Below are 12535 nucleotides of genomic sequence, written 5' to 3' on the forward strand. Positions count from 1 at the left end.
TGGGTCAGGAAGATCCCCTGGAGAAGGGAATAGCAACCCACTCCAGTATTCTTACCTGGGAAATCCCACGGACAAAGGAGCCTGGCGGGCTATAGTCCATGGGGATGCAAAGAGTCAGACGTGACTGAGTGACTAGGCACGCGTAACGTACATAAGTGTAAGAAATAGTTGAGAATGGCTGAAGTACAGAATGCCTCTGGAAAGGCGGAAGGAAATAAGACTTGAGAGTTGGACCAGAACCAGTTAATGAGGCCTTTCATATTTAAGTGAAGGAGTCTGAACTTGATTCTGAAAGCAGGGGGGCCAATTTCTAGCATTTGAAGCTTGGGTGAGACAGGATGGGATTCATGTCTGAGAAAGAGCCTGCAGGAGGCAGAAATACGGAGGGCAGTCTCTCCTCAGTTTATACTCAGAAGACAGAGGGCAGAAAGGTAGAGAATATTTCCATTCCTGCTGGTTGAAATGTTGACAGGTGGAAACCACTTACCCAGTAAATTTACTTAGGTGAACTATTTCACCCCCAAACAATGGTGGGAAACTATTACACAAGGTGATAGAAACTTATTTTCTATTTGCTTCTCACCACTGGGTTCACTTACACAATGTGAAGGGCTAGAACTTACGGGCAGGGTGATCCTCTCAGGAACGCCTGTGCCAGGGCTGGAACAGGCTCACCCTTCCCTCCCATTGCTTCCTGTTCTGCCCATGGTTATTCTGGTTCCTGCGCAGACCTTCTACTGAATTCAACTTGTTTTTCCTCTCAGTATTTTTTTTTCTCTGAAGCAAGCATTCACCGAGCCTTCTGCCTTTGTGTCTCAATGGTAAAGAATCTGCCTGTAATGCAGGAGACCTGGGTTTGACCCCTGGATCGGGAAGATCCCCTGGAGAAGGAAATGGAAACCCACTCCAGTATTCTTGCCTGGAGAATCCCATGGACAGAGAAGCCTGGCAGGCTACAGTCCATGGGGTAGCACAGAGTCAGACAAGACTGAGCCACTAACACAACACATACATCTTCTTGGATTTACTTCACTCTCTTGCACCCACAGGATAATGGGAGAGAAAGCCCTGCCTCCTATCTTTGAGGGCTGTGAGATTCGAGTCAAGATACATAGTGGTGCTGGCCCTCCCGAGAACAGATCCATCTACCCAAGCCCACCCTACAGCCTTCCTCACTCTGTGCACGGCAAGAGAGGGCAGAGGGAGGAGGAAGGGGGCCAAGTGTTTTCTGCGTAACTTGTTATCAGCAGCAAAACATTAACTGAGCATTCTGAACTCTGAGCATTTTCTACCAAGCAATACACACTTTAAACAAAACACGACGCTCATTAAAGTAACCATACTCTTTATGACCTCACTGGCGTGGGTAATGGAAAACCAAGTAGTTATCTCTACCCAAGTGGAATGTTTACTCTGGCTGCAGAGCTGTTCCCCTAAAGGAGTTCACCCAGAAACCAGGCCCCAGTTCCCCACTTTTCCCCGTTTTTGTGGTTTCTGCTTTGCAGGGCTCTAGGGCACAGAAACTGTCTTTTTCAGAGAAGAGAAGCAGAGTAGGATATGGCAGGCATGACAGGTAGATCCCCCCATGCAACGTTCTAAAACATAATAAAAATCAAATGAATGCAGGCAGAAATCATAGTTTTAATGGCTCAAAGTATAATAATGTACAATATCAAATATGAAACGAGAAGCGGGAAATCCAACTAGGAAGTCTCTCTCCTTCAAGGGTGATGCAAAAGAAGGGCAGGGAGAAAGTTCAGAGCTATTTTCTCCCCAGCACATGACAGGAAACCTGCTTTGCTTTGCAGTTTGGCATTTTCATTTGTTTTTGTAGGTGAACCATCTTAGCTCATATGCCTAAAGTGTTAATTAAGAATGGAAATTAATGCACTGAGCCAGCTAACCCAGATGAAAAGATGATGGTCAGGAGAGCAACACCCTCCACGTGAGCTCATAAAATGTCCACTAAACGATGATGAGGAAAAGGAGGGGGATGCACCATGGAAAACCAGATGGCTCTCCCACTCAATATGGATGAGTAATCTGACAGTTCTGCAAACCAGTTTTCCAAGGGAAACAGAGATCATTTTCAGCTCATCCTTCCCAAAGAAAGGTGAATTTTTGCTTGTAACACTTACCCAGTGACTACCAGGAAACATACTAGAAGCAGAGGAGGGAAAAAAAACTGTTCAAGTTTCTAGAAATTATTTTCTCTCATAAAAAATTCCATGTTTCTAGCCTATCTCCCTTGAAATATAAATCTATTGGGATTATCACCATGAAAGCACACGAATCTTCTTGTCCATAAAATACTAGTAAGCAGTCACACGAGCTACAGCTGAGAACCAAATGATCTGAACATACGGATGGTTCAAACAGATGGTTTGAAGGTCAAGTTCAAAGACCTAGCAAGTCTGACCCGAAATAGGTCACCACATATGGTCCTATGATTCAAAATATCTGGTGAGTGATGAACCAAAATTTCCTTTCCCTTATTTGCTAAAAGATGGAGAGCAAAACAATGAAAAATATTTCAGAGCTTGATGGGATCTTACAAATTATTTCATCTAAGTGGTGTCTTCTTTCTTATGATAAACTGGAAAATTCCTAGGCACATCTTTCTCACCCCTGTCCAGTACCTGGACTCTCATTTGACTACACCTTCCCCCACAAAAACAGTTAGATGAGACACTGGAAGGGGGAAGAGGGCATAGTGGGAATATTAGCATCCTGGTTGATACTTGGAATACATTTTACCTTAAGCAATAGGACTGTATTTCTGATCCATTTTAAGTATCTTATCTTGATACTTCCAGGCCAGTTCCCATTTCTTTTCCACATAAAGACACTGGGTAAAAGTCTTTAAAACGTGTAAATCAGATTTCTGTGGAAAAATTAGTTCTACCAACATTCCCTGAGGAATGTAGTAAATGCCAGACTTAGAAGTGGGTGATAAGACACAAAGATGGGGCTACCAGGTCTCCAGCCTGAAGGAGCTGAGGCACATACAGAACTACAAAAATCACATGTAATTTAGGTGTGTAGAATGTATCATGAAGATCCAGAGAAGGAAGAGCTTATTGCTGATGAGAGAAAAATCAGAGAAGGCTTCCCGTAGGAGATGATGCTTCACTGGGGCTTTGAAGGCTGAATAGGAGCTGGCCGAGTAGAGAAGGGGGAATCAGGGAAGGATAGTCAGTAGGAACAAAACAATACACAAAGCAGTACAAACTGTGGAATATACCAGATGTCATGGGCATAGGGTATCCGACGGGAAAGGGAGGGAAAGTAGAAAGACAGGGTGAAGCAAAATATGAGGAGCTCTGAACACTAAAGATTTCAGACTTTACACCATAGCCAATGAGGTTTATTAATTGATGGTTTTTTTACACATGGAAGTAACACAACTGGGTGGCAAGTTCAAGAATGGACTAGAAGCCAAGACACAAGTGGGAAATAATAATCATGGTTATACAGGGATCTGACTTTCAGACAAGTGTCTCCATCACTTTCAAATCAAAGCTCGGGAATCATTTGTGACATTTTTAGCATGAGGCAGCCTAAAACCTGCCACCAGGATGGTCCCTGTCATAACAGGGATCAACATGTACCCTGAGGATATATAGCCTCACCCCAGAAGAATGCCTCGTCCTCTTTCTCATCCACCTCACGAACACTCCACTAAGGGAGTGCACCACACAGGTTAGCCTGAGGTTTGTGGAAGAAAGGCCTCTGACATAAACTATGTTCCAATACAACCACGAGAATAAAACCAATGAGAGCACACTCTAGAGAGTCTCAGGTGGTCCCAGCCTGAACATTAACTAGCTGCTTGATCTCAGGCAAGTTATTCAGCTTCCTTGGCCTTAACTTTTCTCATCATAAAATAAGAACAAAAAAGCGATCTTCAGAATGTTGATATTATGTTTAAAAACAGATCCTTGTACAAGTATACAGTGGGCTTCCCAGGTGGCTCGGTGGGTAAGGAATCTGCCTGCAATGCAGGAGACACAGGAGACATGGGTTTGATCCATGGGTTAGGCAGATCCCCCGGAGAAGGAAATGACAACCCACTCCAGTATTCTTGCCTGGAGAATCTCATGGACAGCGGGGTCTGGCAGGCTACAGTCCATAGGGTCACAGAGTCCGATGTGAGCGAAGCGACTAAGGGCGCATACACGCACAAGCACACAGTAAACAAGAAGAATAATACTCATCCTTATACCCATGTCTGACAACAGACAGCCTCCGCAATGGGATATTGCTTCTAAGATTTAAGTACAAAAAAAAATCTAGCTAGTGATAACTATTACAACTGACATGGTTTTAGATGGTCTACTTTTCGAAGATGGAGGGTTCCCTGTGACGCTGGAAAGCCTATTTTAACTTTATCCTCTCTAAAATGTGTAACGCTTACTTAAACAGAACATGCTGTAAAAATGAAACCACCTTTCTGATGATGTGGTCACCATGCTTTTCTCAACAGCCTGCTGAGGTAAAGGGAAGAGCTATTACAAATGCCTTGATAGGAATATAGCCCCAAAATATAATAATAGTCTTAAGTGAACTAGAACCTTTAAAAATTGTGAGTCACTATATAAGTACACCTGTAACTTATATAATACTGTACATCTAGTACATCAATAATATCTCAGTTTTTTTAAGTTATAAAAGGAAAAACGGAGACTTGATATACTACAGATTGGCTGTCAATGGGGTTTAAATTATATCCTAAGCATGTCTATAACATTCCCTGCTTTCACAAGTAAAATACACATCACAAGTGTTACCTGACACCCACAGAATAGGCTTGTGGTTGCCTTTTCCCCTTATTCTTCTATCTTTAGACTTTTTAACTATGTAAAATTTCAAACATACATAGAAGTAGAAAGAAAAATATAACAAGCCCTCACTATCCATCACTCACCCTCAACAATAATCAGCATGTTGCCAACCTTGAGCCACTTACACCTCTCCATCCCTTACCCTTTGTTGGTTGGTTATCTTTTCTTTTTTATAGCTTCATTGGGGTACAATTTATAATGATAATTGTACAATGCAATGAGTTTTGGTAGATTTAGAAAGTTCTACAACCATCACCACAAGCCAGTTTTGGAAAATTTCATCATCCCACAGGTGCCTGTTTGCCCTTAATCCCCATTCTCACTTCAGCTTCAGACAACCATGCATCTATTTTCTATCTTTACACATTTGCCTTTTCTGGACATTGCATATAAAGGCAATCTTACAATACAGTCTTTGATATCTGGTTTCTTGTACTTAGCATAATATTTTCAAGGTTCATCCATGTTGTAGCATACTTAGTACCTTCTTTTTAATTGCTAAATAGTATTCCATCGTATAAATATGTCACATTTTGTTAAACATTTACCAACTGATGGATATTTAGGCTGTTTCTAGTTTGGGGCTCTTATGCATAATGCTTCTACAAATATTTTCTTAGATGTATTTGTGTGAATATCTTTTTGTTTCTCTTTGGCAGAAGTGGAACTACTGGGATTTTATTGCTTTCTACCCAACATCATGTCAAAATATCCAGAGTTTGAATGGACCTTGAACATCACATGTTCTAACCTTTTATTTAACAAAAGAGGAATCTGAAGACCAGAGGCATTAACTGATTTGCTTTATTCATAGCTCACTGGTGATGGAAACAGGATTTAAACCCGGACTTCCATTTCCTTCTTTTTCAGTCAGTTTCATTGTTCACCCACCTCCCTCATGGAGCCCTCTTTGCTCTGCCCCGTTCTGGATTGGTCATTCTCTCTGTTCCAGAGCTGCTGTTGAAGAACTTCTCTCCTTAGTCAATGTAGGATGCCGTTATATCTCTTTTCAACTCTCACATCCTCCCCACAAACATCCTAAGGCCTTCTGTCTCACCCCTGGGGAACTGGGAACTTATTACTGAGCCTTCTTGGGATTCTGTGAGTACATCAGTGACTTCTGGTCCTCTCTCCTTACTCTACCACAAGCATTTTATTCTTGACCATCTCTCTCTGCAAACTCATTTGCCATCACTTCATCTGCTTTCTTTCTTCAAGTTATGTGTGGTTTGGGGTTATAGACATCTCCTAGGTTTATAAGACGGAGAAGGCAATGGCACCCCACTCCGGTACTCTTGCCTGGAAAATCCCATGGATGGAGGAACCTGGTAGGCTGCAGTCCATGGGGTCGTGAAGACTCGGACACAACTAAGCAACTTCAATTTCACTTTTCACTTTTCACTTTCATGCATTGGAGAAGGAAATGGCAACCCACTCCAGTGTTCTTGCCTGGAGAATCCCAGGGATGGGGGAGCCTGGTGGGCTGCCATCTATGGGGTCGCACAGAGTCAGACACGACTGAAGTGACTTAGCTGCAGCAGCAGGTTTATAAGAATAGGGTATGCAGAAAATATCCTGATCTTTTGCACTTTTCAATTGTTTAGGGGGATTTTCAAGAAAAGAAAGCAAATTGTTTTTGATAGCTTGAAAGCAGAAGTCTCCAACAATCATGAGACTGTGATGAAACATTTGGTAAATGAAATTACAGGGACAATGAAAATTTCATTCCAATTAGGAAACGGAGAAGGAGATAAAGCCCTGCCCCAAATCCCAAACAAGAGTTTCATTCCACCAGTGTCTTTACATGTGCGTGAAAAAAGGCTACCTTTCACTATTCAAAGAGTCAAACAGCCCTGACTTCACTCTGTGGCTGGTTATTACTCCATTTGCCTAATTTAGGAAAATAAGCACTCTGTTTGAAGATGAAAATAATTCATGGGATTTTAAAAATAAAAGCATTATCCTAAGTTTCCTAATAATATGTTTGTAAACACCAAGATCACAAAACTGATTCTGAATATTTCTTTTTTTTTTAACGTACATAAATCAAATCCACTATGATTGCTCTCTCTCTTGAAAAATGTTTAGCTGTAAATTATGCCCCACAGGAAGGAAGCTGTGGCTGTACTTACATACAGTAATTGGCTGCTATTATCCAGTCAATCAGCAAATATTTATTGGGCATCCAGTGTACTAGGCACAGCAGGGGAAATAGAAGTAGATAAAGATACGGCCCTTATGACCCTTATAATCTACTTGTGATAAGACAAAAGCATGAAAAGGTAAACAGTACAAGGAAGTATGTGATTAAGGGGCAAGGGGAGAAGCGATAAAGAATTTTAGAAATTACAGAGTTGACAACTTGGATAATACCAAGGAAGAAAAGGGAAATAAGGGTACCAAAACCCTAAAGCTCACACACAGACGAAAGCTGAACTGTGACAGTGATTATGCTATTTGCCTGCTCAAAAATTCTCCTGGTTCTTATCACTGGGAATCAAAGAAAATTCCACACTTCCCAGCTTCACCTTCAAGACCTCACAGGCCCCGCCCCTTTCGCCTTGCCAGGTTTTGCTCCAGCTGCACGTTCCTTGAACACACAGATACCTAATGCTGTTCCATCCCCTCTAGGCTCCTGATGTTCTGTCCTTCCACACCTTTTCCCACAACCTCAGCCACTGAAAATCCATCAGCTTTACATGACATCTCCTTCCCTGGAGCACCTCCAACACTATTTTTTGCATTACTACACGAGATCCTGGCCTCTTGAGATAGCCAGTCTCCTCTTGCCAGGAAATACTGCCAGGATGCCAGGAGTACAGGGAGACCTTGCCTCATCTCTACCTCAGGACTCGTCTCTCACCTTGACATTCCTACCTTATCCCAGGGCAAGAGCAGCTTCATAATGTCACAGGTGACACACAAACAGTGGGACAAAGCAGGAGTCAGGCATGGGATAGGAGTGGGGTTTGGAGGAGGAGACTGGAAATAATAAACAGTAACTGCTTACAGGGTTTGCTGTTGGTCAGCCATTCCTAAGCAGTCTAAATCTGGTAGAATCCCCAGAATCAAAGGTATTTCATAGGTCTCTCATTGAGAACATTTCTTCTGAATCCTCTAATATTTTAGAGACCTTGCCCAGTGCAAGTTGTCGCTGGAATTCAGACTAACTTATGGTCTAACAGAGTTGTTGCAGGTCTTCTTGGGACTCACTGTAGCTCATCTAGGTGACTAATAGGACTGAATACCTCTATCTAGGCCATAAATGAAAGTAGAAAAAAAAAATATAGGACCAATCTTTTGTAGGTCCTTTTATAGATCAAGCCATAGAAAACCACACAAAGATGCAGTCACTCTTTTGGGAAACAAATCCAATCATCATTCCCGTGCTAAACTATGAGGGTATGGGCTTTCCAGGTGGTACCAGTGGTAAAGAACCTGCCTGCCAGTGCAGGAGACATAAGAGATGCGGGTTCAGTCCCTGGGTTGGGAAGATGCCCTGGAGGAAGGCACAGCAACCCACTGCAGTATTCTTGCCTGGAGAATCCCCATGGGCAGAGTAGCCTGGCGGGCTACGGTCCATAGCATCGCAAAGAGTCAGATACAACTCAAGTGACTTGGCACCCATGCACAATAAGCAGAGTAAAGCAAGGATACAGATTCTCCTTGACTTACAATGGGCGTCCTGATAAATCCATCATAAGTTGAAAATGCATTTAATACACCAATGTACAGAACATCATTGCTTAGCCTAGCCTGCCTTAAGTGTGTATAGAACTCCTACATTAGTTGGATAAAATCATCTAACATAAAGACTTTTGTATACCTGTTAGATATCTCACGTAATTCACGGAATATTGTGCGTGCGTGCATGCTAAGTCGCTTCAGTCCTGTCTGACTCTTTGAGACCCTATTGACTGTAGCCCACCAAGCTTCTCTGTCCATGGGAATTCTCCTGGCAAGAATACTGGAGTGGGTTGCCATGCCCTCCTCCAGGGGATCTTTCTGATCCAGAAATCAAACCCCTGTTTCCAGCATCTCCTGCATTGACAGGCAGGTTCTTTACCACTAGCGCCACCTGGGAAGCCCATGGAATACTGTACTTAAAGTGAAAACCAGAATGGTTGTGTGAATACAGCATGGTTCTAAGTGTATGGGTAGTTTACCATCGTGATCACATGGCTGACTTGGGGCTTCACTGCCCAGCATCACAAAAGAGTAGGCACCAACTGTCACTAACCCAGAAAAAGATCAGAATTCAAAATTCAAACCACAGTTTCTACAGAATGCACATGGCCTTCTCATCATCATAGAGTCAAAAAATCTTAAGTAGAGCCATCGTAAATCAGGGACCATCTGAAATAATAAAATATACCAATCCCTAATAGGAGAGCTGGCCCAGAGGGTAAACTTACCTTGAACTGACATTTATATGAATGATTCTGACAGATGATAGAAATAGCAAAATAATTAAGAACCTCCCTATAGGAAAGCTACAAAATCACATTAAAGGGCAGTTGGTTCTCATTGTAGAAAGGAGTGAATGTGGCTTGAAATCAACAAAGGGAGTAAAAATCTAGTCAAGTTAGCCTGGGGCCAAAGACAGAGGATTAGTTCCAAGAATAAGTCTATAGTGCTTGTTAGAATTCTGTACAGTTTGGTTTTAAATGCCTCTCTCTCTCTCTCTTCAGAGACTATATCCACAGACCTCAAAGAGATTCTGGTATTTAGCCTAATGATTTCCACATGTTAAACACACCTCATTGCCTACAGGCACCAGTCAAATTAATTTCTTCTGAAAAAGGAGGCTAGGGTTTGATTCTTCTATGTAAAATTATTCCGTTCTATTAGTTGTGGGAGACCTGGACTTCATTAGCAAACAACTTGAAGCTAGTTACACAAACCTGCTGATAAGAAAAGGCTGCCTTCCAGCTGTTCCCCACACACTTTTGTGAATAAAGAGCCATTGCCTGGGCAAAAGTCTGTCTAATCTCTTAAAGATGCTTTATTTCCATTTAATAAAACATTTTAAAGTGGCTCATGGTCTTAATCTCATTTATTGTGCTGCAAGATTTAATAAAATTATTTGATAATGTTTGTGCTCCAGTATATCTCAGCAGTATCAGAATAAGATCACATCTTTTAAAAATTCACAATGTTGACATTTCCTCAGGCTACATCTTTGCTTTAGTGTCTCCATTTCTTACTCAAGAAAGGGATCAATTGAACTCCAATCCTTTCACTGAGAAAACAGAGTCAAAATGCCCATAAAAACATAGCAAACTGTGTAGGAAATCATGTTGAGAGAAAAGCAGAACATTAAACTGTGTATATGCTATAGTCACAGCTATACTGCATAACTAAGGATAAGGATGGAAAGAAATATGAAAAATGAAACGTCTTCTCACAAACATCTGAAACCTAAGTTTTTCTTCTTTCTAGTCTCCTTTATTTCTGCTAGGAGTTGTCTTCTAGTGGGTATAGTTTGTTTGCTGTTTAAAATTATCAGGATAAGATCTGACCTCATCAGACAAGATCTTATGAGCCAGTTACTCAAAGGCAGTGACTGTCTGGACCACCCTAGACAGAGGTCTCTCCTTTCCTGAATATTCTTCAGCAATAGCAACTCCACAATTTCCAAGATTAATCCCGGAAGGGGGAAAGAAACTCTGTCTGTTGGTAGCGGATTTCAAGAACATGTCCTCATTTTTAGTTTCATACTAAATCTTTAAATGGGCTTCCCTCATAGCTCAGTCAATACAGAATCTGCCTGCAGTGCAGGAGACCAGGGGTTTATTTCTGGGTTGGGAAGATCACCTGGAGAAGGAAATGGCAACCCACTTCAGTATTCTTGCCTGGAGAATCCTGTGGACAGAGGAGCATGGCAGGCTACAGTCCACGGTGTTGTAAGAGTCGGACATGACTTAGCGACTAAATCACCACCAATCTTTTAAAGAAAAGTAAAAATGATATTTGGGTAATCATAAAAATGAAGTTATTCACATTTCCTGAGAACATGGAGACACAGATGACTTCTAGACATGAACAAAACTTAGTTACTGCTCTCAGGAAAGATATTTAGTAGGGGGCAGACAGCTGCCAGTTAAGGTGCGATGTCATAAGTGATAATATAAACAACATAAAGATAGGGAGACCAGAATGAGCTGTTCAAATTCTTAAGAGGAAGACATTACTCTTGGACTCTTTTCCTGTTAAAGAACAGGGCCAGGAAAAGTTGCACAAAGGAGGCAACATATGAACCAGATCCTGAAGGATAGTCTTTGCCCAGGAAAGAGAAGTGATGGGCATGCAAGCAAGGGGGATATAACCAGCAAAAAGCAAAGCAGGAATAGTGGGTTGTGTGCTAGAACAATGCACAGTATAGGAATGGGAACCAAAGGAAACAGGCAGAAGAGTAGTGGGGATCAGACTTGGCCTTCAATACAGAGAGAAGGGTGAGGCAAGCAAGCAAATATTGTCCTTTGGGGCCTGGGCAAGGAGTCTTGCGTTTGCTTTTCTATTTAATCCCAACAATTTGTTTTACAAGTGAGAAGATTGAGGCTCCAAGAAGTCATATACAGTTTCTGAAAAGCACACCCATCACCTACACATCCTGGAACCAGCATTGTATCCTGTCCCCAGCAGGTCCTCGACAAATACTGCCGAATGCATGGATGATGAACCAGCAGGCCCATGAGCTGCTGGTCCACAATAATGCACTTCCAAGACTTGTTTAAGACAGACAATGGGAGCCACTGACAATCTGGGGTTAGAGGATGTGTAATCTGAGAGCTGTGTGTTAAGAAGAGGACAGTAAAGGCTGCGGAGATAGGGGGTTATCTAATACTGGGAGACTAGTGTTTACTGACAACACCTTGCTTTGCTCAGTATGCTTTGTTTATAAAGACTTTTCTAAGAAAGTACTGGGCTTCCCTGGTGTCTCAGATGGTAAAGAGTCTGCCTGCAGTGCAGAAGACCTAGGTTCAATCATTGGGTCTGGAAGATCCCCTGGAGAAGGAAATGGCTACCCACTCCAGTATTCTTGCCTGGAGAATCCCATGGACAGGGGGAGCCTGACAGGCTACAGTTCACGGGGTTGCAAAGAGTCAGACAGGACTGAGCAACTAACACTAAAGGAAATATTAGACTGCCTCAAAAACTCAACTGAAATCTAAATTCTCTCCTTTCCCAAATGTATTTTTATTATGAAATTTAAGAATAGAAGGTATAAAATGAAGTTAAACTCGTTTTTCTCCTTCAAATCCAAATTCCACTATTAATAGTGTATTGTTCATTCTTTGAAAAAGCTTATGCACTCATAAACACATAATATGCCTTTTTTTAAAACATAATGAGATCATTATTTTGCTTTTCTATTTAATCTGTCCTAGAGATCTTTCCACATCAGTACACACAGACCAACCTTGTTCTAAAGTTGCATCATGTTTCATGTCATGGAAGTACTGTAATGTATATAAGCTGTTTGTACATATTTAAGTTGTTTAAAGTTTTCATTTTGTTTATTCTTAAATACAACACTGCAATAAACTCTTTTAGTCTCAAACTAAATTCACTTGTGATCACTTGTATCAGTTTCTTGGATAGTCACAGATGGGCTCTCTGGTGTAAGACATAATTTAGCAAATTTCCTCAGATATTCATATAGTTTGCAGTCACATATCTTAGCAATG

At 41.6% G+C, this 12535-nt stretch overlaps 1 protein-coding gene across 5 annotated transcripts in view; it reads right to left on the reverse strand.

Moving 5' to 3' along the window:
- Positions 1-12535, reverse strand: part of TNFAIP8 (TNF alpha induced protein 8) — a 143263-nt gene that overhangs the window by 108174 nt on the left and 22554 nt on the right. For 2 of the 5 annotated variants that reach the window (XM_042250323.2, XM_042250320.2), the window contains exon 1: positions 1-11538. This exon is cut by the window's left edge. The exons of the other annotated variants lie outside the window; for them this stretch is intronic. The gene's annotated coding sequence lies outside the window, so the exon portion shown is untranslated. Of the gene's footprint in view, positions 11539-12535 lie in introns of those variants that run through there. 5 annotated transcript variants of the gene reach the window in all.

The sequence above is a fragment of the Ovis aries genome, chromosome 5 (genome assembly GCF_016772045.2).
Source record: "Ovis aries strain OAR_USU_Benz2616 breed Rambouillet chromosome 5, ARS-UI_Ramb_v3.0, whole genome shotgun sequence".
NCBI lineage: Eukaryota > Metazoa > Chordata > Mammalia > Artiodactyla > Bovidae > Ovis > Ovis aries.